The sequence below is a fragment of the Sipha flava genome, unplaced genomic scaffold (assembly GCF_003268045.1).
Source record: "Sipha flava isolate LNK unplaced genomic scaffold, YSA_version1 178_pilon_pilon, whole genome shotgun sequence".
Taxonomy (NCBI): domain Eukaryota; kingdom Metazoa; phylum Arthropoda; class Insecta; order Hemiptera; family Aphididae; genus Sipha; species Sipha flava.
Genome location: NW_020272126.1, coordinates 112972 through 122961, shown reverse-complemented (window position 1 = coordinate 122961; position 9990 = coordinate 112972). Strand labels below are relative to the sequence as shown.

General features: G+C 28.3%; 1 long non-coding RNA gene across 1 annotated transcript; it reads right to left on the bottom strand.

The window, feature by feature from the left end:
* Positions 1 to 5063: 5063 nt before the first annotated feature.
* Positions 5064 to 6872, bottom strand: LOC112680618. The gene is made up of 3 exons (XR_003148325.1): positions 6603 to 6872; positions 6286 to 6535; positions 5064 to 5350 (listed from the first exon to the last, which is right to left on the bottom strand). It is a non-coding gene; the product is annotated as an uncharacterized LOC112680618 (long non-coding RNA).
* Positions 6873 to 9990: the final 3118 nt, after the last annotated feature.

Here is a 9990-nt window from a genome sequence, read left to right as displayed (position 1 = left end):
AAATATACAAATCCGGCACTACTTAAATTTTCAATTAATTCTTCTATATAATTTTCTAATTTTGTTACACATAACAAATCGTGGAGTTTTACAGCACTTTCAACTAGACAATTGTTCTAGACAAATTTTAAGTAATTTTAATAGAACACTCGTATTTGCAATAAACTTAATATGATATAATTTCCATGTTCTATTCACTTTAGCATTGCAGACAGATCGATTTTAAGGGTTCAGTATAGACAATTACATTAGTGCGTGCTGGCCGTATATATATGTGCGTAATAAATGATCATTAGTGTTAGTGAGGGGACCGGCGATGACGACTAAATTCCAAATACTCAATTACGAAATAATTTCAGATTACCTATCTAATTGCCATAAATCATGATTTGAGAGATTCAGTGATAATAATAAATTTTTTAGTATCTAAAAATGAAAATATTATATTATTGTATATTAAAAAAATAAAAGACTTTTAATTCCTTTTTTTATGTAAATATAAAAATAATATAGTGTACCGAGATAATAACAGAAGCTCGTAAATATATTAAAACAAATAAAAACCATTTTTATTAGAAAAAAACATATTTTATTTAATTGCGGATAAATTAACTCTGGCAACACAAAAAACTGTAATTTTATTTGGTTTTTTCAGAACATATTATCCCGTTTTATTTTATCTTCACAAATGCCTAAAAAAACAGACAAAATTATAAAATTTGAAAATTTTTTTACCTTTTGCTGCCCATAAAATGAAGAAACAAAACTTTCTCTTATTTATGTGAAACTGACATTTTACTTAATTGAAGCATGGAAGTGTGTTTTTGAGATAATTTGATCTATTTACATATTCGTATACTTTTTTTTTTTTTTGTTATTTTGCATCTTGGAGTATAAAATATTTAATTGAAAAGGAACATTTGATTTCAATAAATGAATTAATTTTTTGATGATAAATAGGTACAATAGAATAGTTTTTATAATTTTCTAAAATAATTAATTTTCAGGTTCCTTAAAATAATTATTAGTAACGTATTTGTTTGCCTAATATTAAAATTAAAACTATTAGCTCTATATTTTAAATATTATTTTCAAAAAATGTTAATTACATTTTAGAATTGAAAAAAAAAATTGAAATTAAATTGAATTAAAATTTTAATATCGATAAATACTTATGGGTACATAGTTTTAAACAACTCGGCATATATTCATAGACGTATGCAAACCTATATTTCAGGAGATGCCTAAAATACTTTATCATACGTATCTTAACAAAACGTGTTGGTATATATAATAAATTATAATTTTTAAAATAGTTAAATAAACATAACTTTTATTATTTATTTAGTATTATAGTATATTAGGCCCCATGAATATGTTTCCTTGAATTTCGTATACTTTTCAATTATTATGTAAATTACCTCCACTTTAAAATAGTATTATGTGTATAACTGTGCCCCTTTTTAATATATTATAATTTGTATAACTTCATATCTCAAAATTGTGTAGGTGTTAACTGAAATGTGTAATCTCTCTATCTTCGCTACATGTTTATATTACAGAATATAGATAATTCAAATATTAAAGGTATAATGTAATATTTGTAGATTTGTTTTTTAAATAAAATAATATACAGTCAAACAGTTGGTATTTAAATGCCAATTAAATGTTAAATTAAAAAATGATAAAATTTTTTTATAACCGTGTATTAAGCTTTAACGATAAGACGTATGTGGGGTAATATAAATGATGTATGTTAAACCTATGTGAAAACTTTGGTTTTAATTTATATATACCACCAATCGCTATATTTTCCATATTATAGCGTTTATTTACCTACAGGCAGTTACTGTAACAATTTAACTTTTGAATTCATGAATGGTAATGGTAATGTGTTTTCGATTAATTTCTTAGAAAAAACAACGAGAAACATAAAAAGTTAGTAATTTATTTTAATATATACTTAGATTTATTTAATATTTCATATTTTTGTATGACCGTTCAAAATTAAAATCATGCTGTATTTTTAAAATTAAACACAGGCTTTATATTTCAAACTTGTTTTGAGATATTTGTTATTTAAATTGGGTACAATGAATTATACAATTTTATTTTTTATAAAAAATGTTAATCAATTATTTTCCAATCATCATTAAATTTCTTACTATTTTTATTCGCAATTCATTGTGACTCCATTTCATCGAGAAATTTTGAACAATAATTGTCACGTATACTCGTATCAGTCTTAGTGTACACTATATTGAACACATCATACACTCTGGTATAAAAAAAATATTGGAAAAATTATTTCATGAAAAAATTAACATTTCGTAAAATATTTTACGTATTACACTAAGTGTTTATATAAGCCGTTAACACATCATGAAATGGTTAATTTCATCTAGTAGCTACGGCATAAATAGAACTATACTAGCTGAATAATCAAGCTGTTCATAATCAGTTTTGAACGTAATAAAATGAAGAGGTATACCAAATATCAATATATCAACCGACAAAATATACTGAATGAATATGACCTAAGTCGACCATTGAATCGATGATTGCAACTAAAAACCTTCCTCAACCATTATTCCAAAACAATTTATATTAATAGATATATTAACATATATTTTCTTTCGAGTTTGATACACCACTCTATTCGTATTTCCTATTCATTGAAACATTTGTTGAATATTATTTTCATATAGTGCCTTTAAATACCTCCGTCGAAGTGCTTAAATATCCCCTATTACCCCCGTAGTTGTGCCATTGTAGACTTCCATATGCAAACATATGAGTATCACAGGGTGATGAGAGTTCAAAAGCACATACATACACATATATTATTAAACGTAACTACAAACAAGAACTAATATCCATACACTTTTGGTTTTTTTTTTTTTTTAGTACATAAACTAATATTTGAAATTATAAATAATTGAATATAACGGTACACTATTTGTATATGCATTTAATATGTAAAAGGCATATTCACAAAAGTAATTTTTTAATATTATTTAATTGTCATTTCAAAATGTATTTTCCTATGACTACAATATTAATATACACACACTCTATTACAATATTTTAATATTTTAACATTAAAAATAAAAAGGAATAAAAAAAACCATTGTATTGGTTCAGAATAAAAAAATGTTTACACTCATTCATGCTGGTTTTATTTATAAATATAAACTAACCTATGATATCAACGGGGATTCTACGATAAGGTTACAAATAGCTTGGTTACTAAAATATGAATAAATCATTTTTTTTAACAACACTTTTTTTATGATCTAAATAAGAAAAAAATAGTCATATAACTGTTAAAATACATAAAATAATATAAACTTTAACTAAACAATTACTAACTTTTTTTAAGAAAAAAAATTAGTCAAAAATTACATGGTTTTATAAAATATAAATACAATTCATGACGTGAAATTACTCCTTGATTGTATTTTGATTGTATTATTTTTTTTTTTTTTATTTTTTTTTTGTTGTTCTTGTATTTAAATATTACTTTTGGCCGTCAAAGTCAAGGTGTATCACTGCTTCTAATTTTTACGTATGTTTTAGTCTATATATATATATATATACGAAAACTTTCACGAATTAATGTAGATTTGGATAGTGATGATTAAAATTTCTTTAAATTTGGATTGAATAAATGCACAAGCATTTTTTGTATCATTAGTAGACAATCATTTTGGAGAAAAAACTGGATATAAAAATATGTAATTCTCAGATTAATAATCACAATATTGTTAAATCTTGTCGTTAGATGATTTATTTTTCAACTGATCAAATACAAAACCATTTTCAATACCGATAAACCTTGTGGTTTTTTCCTATTTTAATTATAAGATATTTTTTTTTTCATATTTATTTAATAATACATTATAATATCGTAAGCACTTCAATAAAAATCTTGAATTATGATTGATTAGCCTGTTATGAATAATTTCCAAGGATAATCTACTGAATATAAAATAATGTAATAATGTCATATTAACTTTAGTTTTAAAAATATAAAAAATACAATAAATATTTTAACTGAAAATTTATTTAAATTCTTATGTATTACATCGCGTATTTATTATCTTATCATTTTTAATAAACTTTTTAAATATCTAATAAACTCAATCTTAGAGTAACACGTACAACCTTTTGAATAAATTAACTATAAGTATTTTACCGTGTCTCATATTTCACAACGTTTTACTTACCAATTCAATAAATGTGCACCTAATAAAAATTATATAATACTGCATTAAATTTTTTATATATAACAACGATTTGTATTATAAAAATAAATTGTAATTCTGCTTTAGTGAAAAATTAATAATTTGTGTACACACATATTACGCAGAGTTAATTAGTCGGAAATATAATTTGCAAGATTTTATTTTTGATATAATATTCAAAACAAAGAATCCATACGTCAACTATCATTTTATTGGCGACAATCATTTTTGTTGGTACATATTATTTTATCATTCGGATAAAATCGGCTTTTCGCACTTTTTCGAAAACTTATAAAAGTCGAATAAAAATATTTCGAAATGTCACGACTTGTGACTCGTGAGTAACCTGCAATAATTTAGTCTATATTCAATTAATTTTAATCTTGTATACTGTTGAAATATTAATGATAAATATAAAAGATAACATAGTATATTTTAATCTAGATAAAAATCGGTTTCAGAACAACATCACCAGTGCGGTATGCCAACCTGTTTTATTCTATTATTTTTGTGATATGATTCGCCTTTTTCCGTGCACAAAAGTTCATCGCAGACTTCAATTAATTAAAGTATTATAATTATTTTTTTGAAACTTTGTGCATGCATATTTCTATGTGTAAGACAATGCAATTTCTCTTAACTCTAATATGTAATTTACATTTGTGTAAATGAAATTCGAACGCATCGTATGTACAAGTACATAGGTAAGTCATTGCTAACCTATGATACATCCGAGAGATTTATATATAGTTACACTAGAAGAGAGAACAATAATAATAATAATAATAATAATTTTTATTTTACGGAAACACGAAACGAAAAAATCTATCTTGTTAGTTCAACATACAAGTCGAATAAGTGACCCGTATCCGTGATCATTTGTTCAGTTTGATTTCGTGTGAAAGCTTTTAAGTCTAATAAAACACAAAAAGCAATCATTGAAATGGCTGAGATCCGTTCGTTGTTTGATGAGCAGTAGCAGCAGCAGAAGACGTAAGCTTTCGAGATAAAAGTCGACTATTCACTTTGCTAACGACCATCAAATATTTAATCAGCATGTCAAAGGTTGTACAGTAGTAACTCGAAATTAAAGATAGTCTGCGCTGAAATATTAACAGTTTAAAAATATGTAAATTAGTTGAATTCACTTTAAAATAAATATGTAAAATGTATAATGCATACATAATATATTTGTTACATTAAAATAAATACAATAACCTAACAACGATGATGGCAAGGATTACCACTTTGATATTTGCGTTGAAATTGTAATAAAAAATAAATAAAATAAAATTAATGTAAAGTTTAATAAGTTGATGTTTTTCTTACGAAAAAAAAAAAATCGGACCAAGTTTTTCTGTATGTAAGTTATTTATTTTGTCCAGGAATTTTTTTTTTTCCTTTTTACTAATTTCTTCGGGTGGTCTTCCAGATCTTAATTTCATTGTTAGAATATTTGATTTATTTAAATCGTTAACAATATTTGTACACTGTTTTCCTTAAACATAATTTTCCTTGGGAAATATGCTTATTTTATAGACATTTATTTTATTATCAATCGTTTATTAAATAAAAAATTAACGCTGTCTCTCTTCCTTAGACCCTTTGAAATTTATTAAATTATTTAATGAAAGAGAATGTGGACACATAATATCATACTATTAATTTGATTAAAAAAAAAAAATCTAGAGGAATGGAATGTTGAAATCTCATATAAGCCGTACTGTTAAAAATGTTATAGTTTGATCTAACGAAACAAATATAATTTTATCTTTTAAAAATGCTATATTCTTGGTAATTATTTCTTTATTATATTATAATAATTTTTAAAAACTAAATTAGATTTCTAATAATTGTCGTTATTTTTCTACTTTATAGTGATTGAATTAAAAATTGTTAAGACACGCGCTTTAACTGTTTTTTTTTTCACGAACAAAAAAAAAAAATCCATCGCAAGTATGTTATCTCTGCATAATATACCGATTTCGTTGAAATATCTCAAGGTTCGTGACCCATGTATAATATTGAAGTACTTTACCTTGTCTCGGGATGGTTGATCCATTCAATTATTTTAGCGTTCTAGATGTACATACTACTGTTACGTAAATACACCACGTGTGCATATATGTATGCGCATGTACGTGCCAATTTCTCGAAGTAATTCGTATATCACATGATGTTGACTAAATGTTTAACAGTTAAGTGCATTTTCTACACGGCAAAACACTTACAAGGGTCTCAAACGTACTACGTTCTATACGATATCTACATAAGTATCGACACGTCAGCTGAAATTGCGAAAATTTCGTACAACAGGAACATTTAATATTAATAATCATCGAGATTGATACACACAGATACATCCCATCATTTCCATCATATCCATGTTTGAAATTGGTGATGACTACGTGGACGCGGCCACCGGACGTCTCTGTAATCGTTTGCATTCAAATTGATATTATAAGCAAGTTTTCAATAATAGAAAAAACAACTTATTAAAGGTTATAATATAATACTTTAACCAGTGCTCGAATTGTGGGGAGGTGCGCAGGACAGAGCTCCTCCACTATTTTTTTTTTTTTTTTTGGCGTACCCCAACTATATTTTTTCAACGGAACGGGGAGACGCCACTTTCATCTTAATTGATATCCAAAATTATTTTTTTGTGAATTTCAATTTACGTCAATTTGAAAACGAATTTTACGATTTATAATATCAAAACTATTTTCATAATTGAAGATTTTATGGTGGTTATGATAAGGAACAACGTTATCATTTCTGGAGAAATATAAATAATAATGTCTGTGAATTTGGTGTATTATACTTTATACATTGTACGGTTTGTTATTAATATTGGCAATACACGATATCGTAATTTCGAAAAAAAATAAATGCCCGCACCACAACTAATCTTTTAAGGCCGTGGCCCGCACTAAAGAGTAAAAATAAATAAAAACAAAAACCAAATATATGATTATGTCATTCTATTCGTGAGACTGCCTGATCACCTACAATTATGTTAATTATTATTTTATTTTTATTTTCTATTGTAACTTGTAGGATGTTGGTACTGCTATCAAAATATATTATATTTAGAATTTAAATATTAATTTAGCTGAAAAGTGGCATTCAAAATATATGTAAGGTTGGCGGAGCCCCCCCCCCACCGGTCAGGGACAAAACCCCCATGGGCCTGTGTTAAATAATTGCACACATGGAACGCAGTTTTAAAATCGTTAGACTGAGCTACTTTACTTAATTTTTTCCAATTCGAGTACTGACTATAACCTTATATTTAGCATGCGCTGATACTGCCTCGACAACGTACGGTACGAGAAGAGATCACGGCGACCGTGGTAATTAATATTCGGGTAGCCGAAGCAGCGGCAAACGATAACGTGATTTACAATCTACATAGGTACTATATAATTCACATAGGGCACAATAAATATAAAAATAAAACAATATAATTAAACGGCCATGTTAGTGTGTGAGACCAGCTGTTCCTCCGTGACCTATATCTAACTTATAGATATTTTACATGTTTTCCTGGTAGCGACAATATGAAATGCACCTTTAAAAAAAAAAAATAAATAAATAAATAAAATAGTAAATCACATGTTTTTTTTTTTTTTTTGATTCCTAATTTCGAATTTTACCAGCGTCCGCTGAGTGTCGGCAAATCGAACTGTTCCCAATGAGCCCGCTTTAAACGGATTTCACTAACAATATTATACACATCTATCTGTGTAGGATATTTTTATGGAAAACGTATAAAAAATGATGTGTTGGCCGATGACCATCGTTGCGCGTACATAACGTCATATCGCTTTTGTCCCGTCGTCGTTCGGGGCTTGAAGGAGAACCGCGTACAGGCCACTAATAAACGCGAAATACGATTTTTCGCTACGAATCCGTATCGTAATATTTTACAGAGGAAGGTGCACTCATCGGGTATACGTATATAATAAATACGGGTGGGGATTTACACACCACTTATGTCGTATCAGATATGATACATTTTATCGCGCTCTAGCCACGGCAGCGGCGGAGGACGTATTTTTATTTTTTCCAATATCACGGTCGGGCAAGCCACATAGACGTGGCGCACTAAGAAGATGACGGGTCTCCGATCCATTTGAAACAAAAAAAAAAACCAACAAAAAATATTATTATTATTATGACTATCGGTGCCGACCGACGCGTTTCAATTTATAAACCGCGTTACCGGTCGTCAGCACACCGCTTTCTACGTATTATATATTTTATTTTTTACGGCCGAAGGATAAATATATAGGGACGTATAAACCCCGATATGATATATATAAATATATATTTGTATATGATTTTCGTTTTCATTTTTTTTTTTCTATTTCACGTGACGCTTTTATGTATATATTTATTTTCGCGCGACGGCAACGGCGACGACGACGACGATATTTCACGCGCGCGCTCGGCGTTTCACGGTCCATCGGACGCGTCGAAAATCAAACACCGCAGTCTTCGGCATCGCCGCTGTTTTTCCTATTATCGATCCTGCCCTCCACCCAAAGGACCACCTTATCGTCTCTCTATCCGCGGATCCATCCTCACACCTCCACCGTCGCTTAGTGTCGCCATGCCACTGGGCCGAGGAGAGGCAGTGACCGAGGACACGTACGAATCACGTGGTCTCCATACTAAATATCCCACCTTCCGATCCGTTTGACGATTCGTTTGTTACACGCAAATCCGTCCGATTCAACGATCAATTTCCAACACGCGTGCATGCATACCTTTTTCTCTAACATTCACCCTCTGTAGATCACTAGATCATGGTCACGATTCAGGTGAAATTTTTAAAGATGCTAAGTATAAGTCAATTAAAAGTATCTGAACATCTTGGACGTGTTCAAATTGTCAAATGCTATGAAATATTTGAGGATGTTCATATAAAACTTAAGGCTACTGAACAGCACCTATACCGTAAAACCACGTCCAAGTGGCTCTGTCCGATAAACGGTGAACATTACTCGTATTACACGTATTCGTATGATGTAACTTTCTATATTTGTGCGTGTGTTTGAAGTGCTAGAATTAAAGAAGACCACCTACTGCTATCGGCATGCGGTATTTACGTTCCCATCGCTAATTGTAATTTACCACGAACATCGTACCATATTGACGGGGGATTTGTGTGAAAATAATAATAAAAAAGAACTCGTGTACAAGTGTATTACAAAATATGTATAATACATTTTAATATAATACAGCGATAACTAATGTTTTCGAGGGTTGGAAACCGTATTTTTATTTTTATAGAATTTTAGTAAAGACCATTACAGTTGTAAAATTAAAATATTAAAAACTAACACAATTGAAATGTAAACACAATAAAAGAAAAGTAAGTAATTAAACAAGTAATATAATAGCAATGACGACAAATAATATCGAATATGAAAATTAAACATAATTACTGTAAATACTTGTAATAATCAAAAACAATTGAGGAGGGTTAACGTTTTAAAAACAACGTTAACAATATGCTATATGACATAGTATGGGATAAAAAAAAAAGAAAGAATATAATGTAAATTTATAATAATAATATTGCACGAAAATGAAGTGCAAGCCAATTAAAATGGGATATTTTATAAGAACAAAGATAACCATAATCTAAAAAAAAAAAAAATGAGAGAAGAAATCACCCATTGGTGACACTACTTGATAATGATTAATTTTCATTACATAATTAAATAATAAA